The sequence below is a fragment of the Otolemur garnettii genome, unplaced genomic scaffold (genome assembly GCF_000181295.1).
Source record: "Otolemur garnettii isolate 467f Iridium unplaced genomic scaffold, OtoGar3 scaffold00010, whole genome shotgun sequence".
In the NCBI taxonomy this organism is placed as follows: domain Eukaryota; kingdom Metazoa; phylum Chordata; class Mammalia; order Primates; family Galagidae; genus Otolemur; species Otolemur garnettii.
In genome coordinates, this window is record NW_003852405.1 from 1,500,932 (window position 1) to 1,513,199 (window position 12,268).

Here is a 12,268-nt window from a genome sequence, read left to right on the forward strand (position 1 = left end):
CACAGGCGCCCGCCACAACGCCCGGCTATTTTTAGGTTGCAGCCGTCATTGTTGTTTGGCGGGTCCGGGCTGGGGATTCGAACCCGACAGCTTAGGTGTATGTGGCTGGCGCCTTAGCCGGTTGAGCTATAGGCGCCGAGCCTCTAAGTGAGATTTTTAAGTATTCTCACCGCACACAAAAGCTAACTGTGAGGTGATGGATTTTTTTTTTTTTGAGACAGCATCTTGCTGTGTCACCCCAGCTAGCTGGAGTACAGTGGATGATGCATAGTTACCTCAACTAGGGTAATCATTTCACAATGTATATATATCAAACATCACATTGTATACCTTGAATACATACAACCTTTAGTTGTCCATTATCTTTAATAAAGCTGAAAATGTAACATACTGATTTAATGAAGAAAAATCTCCAATTATATGGTTTTTAAGAGAATTTTTCCAAAAACTGAGACATATTTTAAGTATATAATTTCACATGCTGAACAGGACTGCAAAATATAATTCCAAGAAGGTCTGTAATGCCTTTGATCATTTTAAAGGTTTCTTTAAGAACAGAATATCAAGGTAATTGGCATGATTATATTCCCTAGATTAGGCAGCCTCAGCTTTAAGGCATCATTGAGCGAACAATAAGATGTCCTTGTATCAACAGGCAGTTGCAAAGTTTCCTAGCAGATTTGTTTTTCTATATGCTGCAGAGCAGTTATAACTGGAACCTCTGACTCCTCAGGGAGGACTATGAACTCTGTTCTAATAAGGTTTAAGTTTATGTAAGTTTAGTCTAGAAGGCCTTGAATATAGTCCTTATTCAGCTATCCTTCGGTGAGTATGGAAAGGTCCCCTTTAAGATCTCTGGCAAAGAAACAAGAATATCCCTGTAAAGACCACCAAGGTAAAGAAGTCTTGGCCTGTGGTGATACTAAAGGCTAGATTTCAGGGAGGTAAAGGTAGAATTCGTATAGGACTCTATGTGCTCCAACCTCTAAATCTAGCTGTCTTTCTACATAATCCTCTCTCCCAGTGCCCCAAATGAAATTTCATTCATGTTTCTCCAACACATGTTATACAACTACTGAGAGGCAGGGTTTGACCTTTCTTTCAAGTCAAACACCAGCTTGTCCAGGGACAGAGGCATATTAATATCAGTATACATAAAACAAACCCTTATCTGCCCTCCCCTTTTTTTATCTTGGGTCCTATTTGGTAATAAAGCAACAATGACAGACCCCCCTCAAGACCGAAGGGGAATTGTGTGTCTGTACCTTACGTTTGCTCACTTTGGCTAAAGGAGGAATTTCCTCTCCTGGCCACCTGGCTTACTAGCTTTTTGAATTCTGCCCACTTTTTTTTTTTCTTCCCATCATTTTTTCTCTAATCTTTATATTTTGGCTTTTTGGTCAGCCCCTCAATCAACTCCTGTGATTTTCTGTGTTTTTGAAGCCACAATTCCACTAAAACATCATGTCGTGATCTTCATAATTCTATTACTTTAGTCCAGGAACTGATAATATAAATTAGCATGGTACAAAATCAAATTAGCATTGTAGGGGGAAGTCTCTCTTTTTTGACCTGATTTTCAATCTATTGAGTACAGGAAGCAGAGCCAACCAGAAACTAGAATTGGGGATGAGGACTAGAGTCAGAATGATTCTCAGCATTTCAAATAAAATACAGACTTGAGAAATGCCGTTGGCTTACAGGAGGCCTGACTAATCCCTCTTTTTTCTACAGAGACCCTTGACTTCCTTGCAAACTGCCTCAGTTGTATATAGATCGAGAAACAACAACCCAGTGTGGCTAGGAGATAACAGTCCCAACAGCCAGGTCCTGGCTTTATCCCAGTCACCAGTGTTCTCAATTCTAGACAAAGAGTCTAGGTTTTTGTTTTTTGGAGACAAAGTCTCATTATGTCACCCTCGGTAGAGTGGCGGGGCATCACAGAAATCTCAGACTCGGGCTTAAGCGATTCTCTTGCCTCAGCCTTCCAAGCAGCTGGGACCACAGGCACCTGCCACAACACCCGGCTATTTTTTTGTTGCAGTTGTCATGGTTGTTTAGCTGGTCTGGGCCAGGTTGGAACCTGCCACCCTCAGTGAATGTGGCTGGTGTGACACCATAACCACTGTGCTACAGGCGCCAAGCCAAGATTCTAGGTTCTTAGGGCAGGGTCCATGGCTGGGTTTTAGGCTGCCAACTCCTCCCCCATATAACAATGTGAATTGTTATATATGTAGTCACATGTGCCCCAATGACATTTTAGTCAATGACAGATCCTACATATAACAGTGATCCCATATGAATATAATGGAGCTGAAAAATTCCTATCATCTCTAGTGACACTGTAGCATAGTGTATTACCCATGTTTGTAGTAATGCTGGTGTAAACCTACTGTGTTGCCAGTTGTTTAGAGTCTAGCACACACAATTATGTGCCATACATAACACTTGATAATGATAATAAATGACTGTGTTACTGGTTTATGTGATTGCTGTATGTTACTTTTAATCATTATTTTATTTTTTTGGAGACACAGAGTCTTACTTTGTTGCCCTCAGTAGAGTGCTGTGGCATCATAGCTCACAACAACCTCAAACTCTTGGGCTCAAGCAATTTTCTTGCCTCAGACTCCGGAACAGCTGGGACTACAGGCATCTGCCACAATGCCCAGCTATTTTAGAGATGAGGTCTCATTCTGGCTCAGGCTGGTCTTGAATCTGTGAGCTTAGGCAATCCACCCACCTTGGCCTCCCAGAGTGCTAGGATTACAGGTGTGGGCCACTGTGCCTGGCTTAATCAATATTCTAAAGTATACTTATAAAAAAAGTTAACTGTAGAACAACCTCAGGCAGGTCCTTCAAGAGTATTATAGAAGGCATTGTTGTCATTAGAAATGACAGCTTCATGCCTGTCACCACCCCTGGAGACCTCTAGTTACACGATAACATGGAGATGGAAAAGAGGAATACTAATGATCCTAACCCATGTAGGCCTAAGCTAATATGTATCTTAGTTTTTAATGAAAGTCTAATGAAAATAAAAAATTTAGACATAGAAAACAAGCCCATAGGTTTGGCACCTGTAGCACAGTGGTTATGGCGCTGGCCACATACACCAAGGGAGACAGGTTCGAACCCAGCCCAGGCCAGCTAGACAACGACAACTGCAACAAAAAATAGCTAGGCATTGTGGCCGTGCCTGTAGTCCCAGCTAATGGGAGGCTGAGGCAAGAGAATCCCTTGAGCCCAAGAGTTTGAGGTAGCTGTGATCTGTGACGCCACCACACTGTACCCAGGGCGACATAATGAGACTCTGTCTCTAAAAAAAAAAAAGCCTATAGAATAAAAATACAAAGAAAATATTTTTGTACAGCTGTACAATGTTTGTATTTTAAGCAAAGTACTGTTACAAAATAGTCAAAAAATTCAATTAAAAAATTTATAAAGCAAAAAGTTATAGCATGCTAAGATAAATTTATTATTAAAAACTGGCTTGGTGCCTGTGGCTCAAGCAGCTAAGGTGCCAGCCACATACACCTGAGCTGTTGGGTTTGAATCTAGCCCAGGCCCACCAAACAACAATGATGGCTACAAGCAAAAAATAGCCAGGCGTTGTAGCAGGTGCCTGTAGTCCCAGCTACTTGAGAGGCAGAGGCAGGAGAATCACTTGAGCCTAGGAGTTGGAGGTTGCTATGAGCTGTGATGTCACAGCACTCAACCCAGGGCAATAGCTTGAGACTCTGTCTCAAAAAAAAAAAAAAAATTTAAATTAAAAACAATTTAGTATAGCCACGTATACAGCATTGATAAAGCCTACAGCATATCCTTGTCTTTACATTCACTCACCACTGACTCACCCAGTGTAACTTCCAATCCTGCACGATCCGTTCATAGTTAAGTGCCCTATAGAAACATACCATTTTTTCTTTTTTTTTTTTTTTTTTTTTGAGACAGGGTCTTGTTCTGTCACCCAGGGTAAGGTGCAGTAGCACAATCGTAGTTTACTGCAGCCTTGAACTCCTGGGCTCAAATGATCCCCCTACCTCACCCTCCTGGGTAGCTGAGATTATAGCCACATGCCACCATGCCCAGCTTATTTTTTTTATAGAGAAGGGGGCTCGTTATGTTGGCCTCCAGCTCCTGGCTTCAAACAACTTTCTGCCTTGGCCTACCAAAGTGCTGGGATTACAGACACGACCCACCATGTGCTGCCCACTTTTTATCTTTCATACCATACAAGGTTTGACAATTAATTTCATGAACTTGTCACTGTACGGTTATGTTAGCAGTACTTGTATAAACGACTCAGTAAGGTTTCATAACCTTGGCATATCAGTTCTCAGGGTTGTGTTCATGTGACTGTGTTGTGTTTTGCTTAATGGCATTCATTGTGTGCCACTGTGGGAATGTTGGAGCTTCAATTAGGAATAAACATTCATAAATTTCTTGATAACCTTGGCAAGAGTGGAAGTGAAATCAGAGATATGTTAATCCAAGTTTATGGGGATGATGTCCTGAAGAAAACAGTAGTGTAGAAATGGATTTCTGAGGGAAGAGAAACTCACTGATGAAAAGAGGTCAGTAACCAGCAGAATTGACAAAACATTAGAACAATTCATCAAACTGTGCGTCAAAATTATCAGCTGACTGGGAGAAGCATAGCAGACCAAGCAAACATCAATAGAGAAACACTTAGGAAAATATTAACTGAAAATCTTGCCCCAAGATCACAGCTCTTGCATCATGACAACATGCTAGCTCACACAGCACTATCTGTGAAGGAATTTTTAGCCAGTAAACAAATAACTATTGGAACACCTTCCCAATTCACCTGACCTGGCCCTTGGTGACTTTATTTCTTTACCCAAAGATAAAGGAAATATTGAAAGGAAGATATTTTGATGACATTCAGGACATCAAGGGTAATAAGACAACAGCTCTGATGGCCATTCCAGAAAAAGGGTTTCAAAATTGCTTTGAAGGGTAGAGTAGGCACTGGCATCAGTGCATAGCTTCCCAAGGGCATACTCCAAAGTACTCCAAAGGTGACTACAGTGATATTCTACAATGAGGTATGTAGCACTTTTTCTAGGATGAGTTTGCAAACTGAACTATCAGACCTCATTTTTTTTTTTTTGAGACAGAGTCTCACTATGTCACTCTTGGTAGACAGCCCTGGTCATAGCTCATACCAACCTCCAACTCTTGGGCTTAAGTGATTCTCTTCCCTCAGCCTCCCAAGTAGCTGGGACTACAGGCACCTGCCACAACACCCAGCTATTTTTTTGTTGCACTTGTCATTGTTGTTTAGCAGGCCAAGGCCAGGTTCGAACCCGCCAGCCCCAGTGTACATGGCCAGTGCCCTAACCATTGAACATGGGTGCCAAGCTGAGACCTCATATTTTTACTGTACCTTTTCTGTTTAGATACATAAATACCATCTGTTCCAAATAACATAGTAACATGCTATACATGTTTGCAACCTAGGCAAAACAGACCCCATGTAGCTTAGGTGTGCAGTAGGCCATCCCATCCAGGTATGCGTAAGTATGCTCTGTTATCTTCTCACAATGATGAAATCACTGAAGGACACATTTCTCAGACTTTATCCTACTGTTAAGTGGCACATGACTGTATATGCATCTTTCAGGAATATGAACTTATCTCTAGCAGGGCTCCCAACCCCAAATAGTTAAGAACCACTACACTAGACTTAAATGATCTAAATACTAATCTTGTAAGAATGTAAGCTCTACACAGTGTGAATCTTTGTTTTGTTCACTAATGCATCATAAGTGCCTAAGCCAGGTCCTAAAACACAGAAGGTACTCAATCTTAAGTGGACAAGGCTGCACAATTTCTGGTCATGGCTTACTCTGAATGCCTTGAAGAAGAGTAAACTGAGGACCTTCCACACGAGGCACAAGAATTTTTCTCATGATCAAAGTCATCCAACTTAGTTGGTAGCTCCATTACCATCCCAGTATCAGATTTTGTAACAACTTTGGGCAGCCTTGCTAGATAATCTAAAAGAGTAGTTCCAAATCTGAGACCTGGGATTTTTATCGGGGGTAGCTATTTCAAAATGCCAACCCATTCTCCACTTGCCCTTCCCCAGCTGTGATTAAGTTGGTCTAATTTAGGGCCCAGTTAATAAATATTTTGAAAAAGTTCTGTATGTGACTGATACCCTCTATTTGTTCTCACCCCATGAGAAGTACTGATTTAAGAAATAAATCTAAGCAGGATCTAGAAAAGCAAACACAAACACACAGAGTTTACCAGGCTCCTGATAAAGTGATTTGAGGAAGACAAGGTACATACATGTGGGTTAGATATGCCTTGTTCAGAGATCAAACAGGACAAAGTAAGTGGAGAATCTACCTTTTACACCAACTCCATCTGTCAGGTACAGACGATCCATCAGGTAGCTTCTTCACAAGGGGTTAAGAGAACATGACAAAGAGCCTGTCTGAGGAAGACACAGACTGTATTTTTATAATGGCTTAGTCCAAATTCAGTAAAAATTGGCAAAGTGCTCTCATTCCAAACATGCCCAGAACTCAGCTAATCCCCTTGCTGTAGAGTCAGAAAAGAATGTGCAGAATTATGAAACCCCTACTCCCCAAATAGGAGGAGTTCCTTCTCTTGAATGCATAGGCTGAACTCATCGACTATTCACTCCTAGTTACAAACTAGGTAGGGAAATGAAAATAAGGTGCTTCTCAACACAGGCACTCTCCTTCTAACCTTTATGATTTGTAAACATCCTTTACCCTGCCTCCACTAAGAACCAAGCCTTTGCCAACCTCAATTCATTATCAATTGGCAAACAAGAACAGAAACTACCCCCAGAGTAATGCTTCCCAGCCATTATCAATTGGCAAACAAGAACAGAAACTACCCCCAGAGTAACGCTTCCCTCTGGGAAAACCTGGGGAAGGGGTGGACTAAGGTTAGCCCCTCCAAGACGCATTTTCTTTGGACTTACAACGCTGCTAATTACCCTGAGAACAACATGTCCCCAACCAGCTTGGTCTCTTTTCTGTTACAAACCTGAAGTAAACAGATTCTACAGCAGCTACAAGTCTGTTACCAAGGCCACTGTATTGATCAGTATAATTAACATTCACAATTCATCTAGTCCAGCATGACAAGCCAGCTGGGCTACTCTCCATAAGTGAACACTGGGAATCTTCATGTCTTGCTTGCTAGAAGTCTGCTGCTCAGAAGCTGGGCAATAAAAACTCAAGTACTGAATTAGAAGTTAGATACCACTACCTATTGACAGGAAACAGAATTAGTTACCAGATAAATTGGACACATCTGTTATCTCTATGAAATTACCTATTTCAACTTGCAAAGCAGCAAAATTCTGAAGGTCTCCCTCTCCTCTAAATCCTGCCTAAGTGATGTACTTAAAGGAAAGAAAACACAAAAAATGTAGTGCCAACTAGAGCCTGAGTTTATGTCTAGGACAAACACTGGCCCAGTTCCCAGAAAACTGTAATTCTAAAGAAGGTGTGTTTCAAAGACAAGGGCACATATTGCTTTTGAGCATTGAGCTCAGCCTCTGGTGCAGAAGGGGCAGCCAGGGTTGTAGGATAAGAACCACAAGTTTGCTCAGCACTGTTGGGCAGAGCTGTTACTACTTTCAGAGCTCCAACATACCTCCCAAGATCAAACTGGTCAACTAATCATTGGCCCCTAAATCTCAAACACCCTAAGTGAAAACCTCCCTGATTTTTAAATCCAAAGTTTGTGTAAACCAGAGCACTAGTTTCAACTTTGAGCAATAGCTCTCACGCTAAGGGTTTAAAACTTGTTTCAATGGAAGGGAACACTTTTACAATGCTGGTGGGACTGCAAACTAATACAACCTTTTTGGAAGGAAGTATGGAGAATCCTCAAAGAACTCAAACTAGACCTCCCATGTGATCCTGCAATCCCATTAGTGGGTATCTACCCAGAAGAAAAAAAAATTTTATCATAAGAACATTTGCACTAGACTGTTTATCACAGCTCAATTTTCAATTGCCAAATTGTGGAAATAGCCTAAATGCCCACCAATCCAGGAATGGATTAACAAGCTGTGGTATATGTATACCATGGAATACTATTCAGCCACTAAAAGGACAGAGACTTTATATCTTTTGTATTAACCCAGATGGAAGTGGAACACATTCTTCTTAGTAAAGCAGCACAAGAATGGAGAAGCAAGAATCCAATGTATTCAATTCTGGTATGAGGACAATTGATGACCTTGTATATGGTGGAGAGTGGGGGAATGGGAGAGCAGAGAGAAGGAAGAAGGGAGCGGGGTGGGGAGGTCATGGTGTGTGACACACCTCTTGGGGGCAGGACACAACTATAAGAGGGACTTTACTTAACAAATGCAATCAGTGTAACCTGGTTCTCTGTACCCTCGATGAATCCCCAATAAACAAACAAACAAAAAAATCTTGTTTCAATGGTGAGAAATTCAAGTTCCCTTCCCCATTACGTCTAAATATATTCCTAAAACTAGTACTACTGGGCTAAGCAGCTGGAGGCATGTATTTAGATGTCTTCTGCCTTATCTCCTGCTTCTGGCATTATAAAAGGATCTACTAAGGTGTTGGAAATTTTCATCAATTTCTTACCTGTAGTTGTGGGAACTCTCTTAGCACCCACATGGGAAGAATCTAAGAAAAACACTTCATGCCAATTGAAAGGGAAAGAGAACCAAAGCCACCAAGTGAGTCCAACTTACTTTCTCCTAGGGATGATCATCTACATTACTTTATTCAATAAACAGTAATAGTATTGTGTGCATATACATACATATATGTATGTGAGACATGGTTCTTGCCTTCGATATAGTCCATCTAGAGAAATCAAATCATAAGAGTAAGATTTAGTCAGTTATCATCAGGTTAGCCCTTGAAGTAATTTGAGAAGTACTACAGTGAAATTTATTTTTAAGAGGCACAGGAAAGCAAATTATTTTGTTTAGTTTTGATACTCAGTCTAGTATTCCAAACACTCTTATGGAAACTTTGTTGGGGGTTTAGGGGCATCCACACTTCATGTGAAAAGCAGCAGAGGTGAGACAGTACAAAAGCCCCCAAAGTAGCTGAAATACTGTTTTGAATGTGCCTGAGTTGAACCCTCAAGGCATTTATAATGAGTCCCTTGGGAAGCTGAGGAGCATCCCGAAGAGGGGGATGACAATACCAACAACTTCAGCTTCATTCCAAACTCCGAAACAAACCGCAGGCTGGAAACTTAATCTCTTAGCAGTTTCTGGACATGCAATTTCACAGTGACTGTGGCTTATAAGCCTAGCCTTCTAAATCAGAGTTTTTAAAATCTAGGATCTACTGGTGAGTTTCAGGAGTCCTACAAATCCTCTGAAAGTATATGTAAATTTTTGTGCTCCTGAATTTTTCTGAAGGAAGAAAAATCATGATTTTCATAAAATTCTTCAAAGGATCTGCTACTCAGGAGATTAAGAACCATAGTTCTACAGTCCTAATCCAGGGACTCTTAAAAGCATTGCCTCAAATAAAGAAAAGAAGTCTATTTCAATTCTCTACCTTGCACATAGATTTATCCATTTATTGACCTCTCTTCTGAAATTGGAAAGAGATGGGAGGATGCATTTTAAAAGTTCAAAGTGGATGTCTCTTTTCTACATCTCCAAAATAAAGCTAATAGTCCCAAAAGCCCAAAGAAGTTTTCCTTAAAGTCTTTGAGGAAGGAGATGAGGTGGCAGATCAGAATCTCTGTACTATTAACGTGTCTGATAGGTATAACTCACTCTCTTTTAAAGTCAGGCTCTGCGGACCATAAAGGAAACAGGTCATGGCCCAAAAGCCTTAACTTGAGGTCAAGCTAGGCCTGGAGAAAAGGGATGAAGTAATTCCCATTATGCCCATGGAACCCTGTGCCCAAAAGGTTCCCCTTAATACAATCAATAAATACCCCAAGAGTTGGAGCCATTTATTAAAATCACAACTTCCAAAATCCTTCCACTGTTTATTATGAACAGCTTCATTCAGGAGACCTAAATGAATGGAAATGAGCTACACTCATCTCCTCTAGGCCTTCAGCTGAAGCCGCCTTTTGCCGCTCATGAAATTACCAGCTACCTCACACAAGGCATGCACACTGTGGATTAGCACATCAGCTTGGCACATTAGCACTTGCCTTGGCACCCTGAGCACATAGACTCTGCAGGATTCCACTGATGCCATCATAGGCTCACCGGTTCAAGAGAGAAGAGAAAAACATCTCAGCAATAGCTCTTCAGATTGTGAAGAACTCAGCCTGAGGCAAGTCCAAGATGCACAGCATGGAACACTGAGCAGTTCCGACCCCCCTCAACCCCATTTATTAAGCCTCATTTCCATCACACGGCTAAGTACAGGGTGTTCATTTTAAAAGCAATAAACTAGCCTGAGCTGGTATAGGAGAACATACTAAGCCCATTAAGCCCCACAGGTTAAGGACACAGGCACATGAGTGGAGGCACTGAAGCTTCCATGGCAAGAGAGCAGGAGCATGCTTGGTTAAACTCGTGGTTCTCTCCAAGACCTTTTCCCAATCTCTTCCCAGGATTCCAAATACCACCTTTTACTGGTAGTTCATTAAACTTTTTTACCGTGTGTCCTATTTGGGCAGTACATTATTAAGTCTCACTGTATACTGCCAAGTATTATTTTACACATTCTGAGATTAAAGCACCAAGGTGAATCCTTTAGTAAAATGAACAGAGACAGAAACAAAAATGAAAGCAGTCTGAGTCTCAACAGAGGCATGGGGGCTCCACCAGAGTTCTGTAATTGGTATGGAGCAAAGGCCACATATTTCTGCAGGAGAAAAACAGTTGTACATAATTAGGAGCAGGCTGCTAAGAGCAATGTGAAATAGTACCTGGGTAAGGGAGTTGGCATACCTAGGGATAGGATCTGAAGGTAGCTATATAACAGGGTAAGTCACAGTTCGGAAGAGCCTAGCTTTGAGTCTGACAAACACCTACATTTTACAAGTACATATGTATTACAGGGGGTGGAGTCACGGAGTGGCGAGGTAGAGCACATCTCAGTTCCACCACAAGCTCTAAGCCAGTGGTTCTCAACCTTCCTAATGCCGTGGCCCTTTTATACAGTTCCTGTGGGTCGCGACCCACAGGTTGAGAACAGCTGCTCTAAGCTCTCTCGTTGTCTACACACCCCCTTGTAATCAACAAATAAGTTCTACATAAAATAACATTTGTGTCAGAAAAAAAATCTATTGAAAAAGACATTCCAATAAAAACATCTTTGTTTTGGCTCTTCAATAATATTTCAAAATTAGATGCTCTCATTTGAATGACTATACTGCATCATCCAGAGAATTATAAATAGGGTGACCACATAAACCAGGGTACTTTTCAGAGTGTAAGAAGGCACTCATTGCTCAGCATGCTAGGGTAATGGATAAAATCCAGAACCGTACCAGGCAAACAGGATAGGCAGTCACTCTAGGTATAAAGAAATAAACACACTAATATTTATTAAATGTTAATCCTCTCAACTAATCTATTATTCCTCATTTTATAGATGAGAAAATGGAGGCTCAAACAGGTTAAGTCACTTGTCTAAGGTCACACAGCTATTAGATGATAGAAACTGAAGGTAAACCTGACTCCAAAAATCAAATGCTTAACTTACATTGTACTACTACTCATAGTTTTAGGAACAAAAAGGAGACATTACGGAGGTCTTACGTAACAGCCAAGCAGCAGTGGGGCAATAAGAGAACTAGCTGAGTCAAAAGAAACTATAGTGAAAAAGGCAAACACAATTCTATGTGAATTTTTAGTGCTTTTCACATGGTAAGCTTTTCAAAGGAAAATTTGTGGTAAGAATTTGTCTTCAACTTAGGATACTCATTTCAGGTTGGAAAAAACTGAGGTCTATGTACATGTCCTGTCCTTCACACATGATGAGGACGCTTCTGACCCACCTCAGTAGGATGTGTTCTGAATTATTATTCATTGATGAATTATATGTTTAGTATAAAAAAGATGGTCCTTTTTAATAAAAATTTAACACATCCCCAAACTTGCAAAATAGACAGCTATAATTCTCCCTTACCAACTAGTTCCTTTGAAACAACCTCTATAGGCTCAGTGCCTGTGGCTCAAGTGGCTAAGGCGCCAGCCACATACACCTAAGGTAGAGGGTTCGAATCCAGCCTGTGCCCGCCAAACAACAATGACGGCTGCAACCGGAAAAAAAAA

At 41.1% G+C, this 12,268-nt stretch overlaps 1 protein-coding gene across 3 annotated transcripts in view; it reads right to left on the minus strand.

The window, feature by feature from the left end:
- The window catches only part of AHCYL1 (adenosylhomocysteinase like 1), a 43,106-nt gene that overhangs the window by 25,791 nt on the left and 5,047 nt on the right, over nt 1–12,268 (minus strand). The window contains exon 1 of one of the 3 annotated variants that reach the window (XM_012801684.2): nt 6,385–7,808. The exons of the other annotated variants lie outside the window; for them this stretch is intronic. The gene's annotated coding sequence lies outside the window, so the exon portion shown is untranslated. Of the gene's footprint in view, nt 1–6,384; nt 7,809–12,268 lie in introns of those variants that run through there. 3 annotated transcript variants of the gene reach the window in all.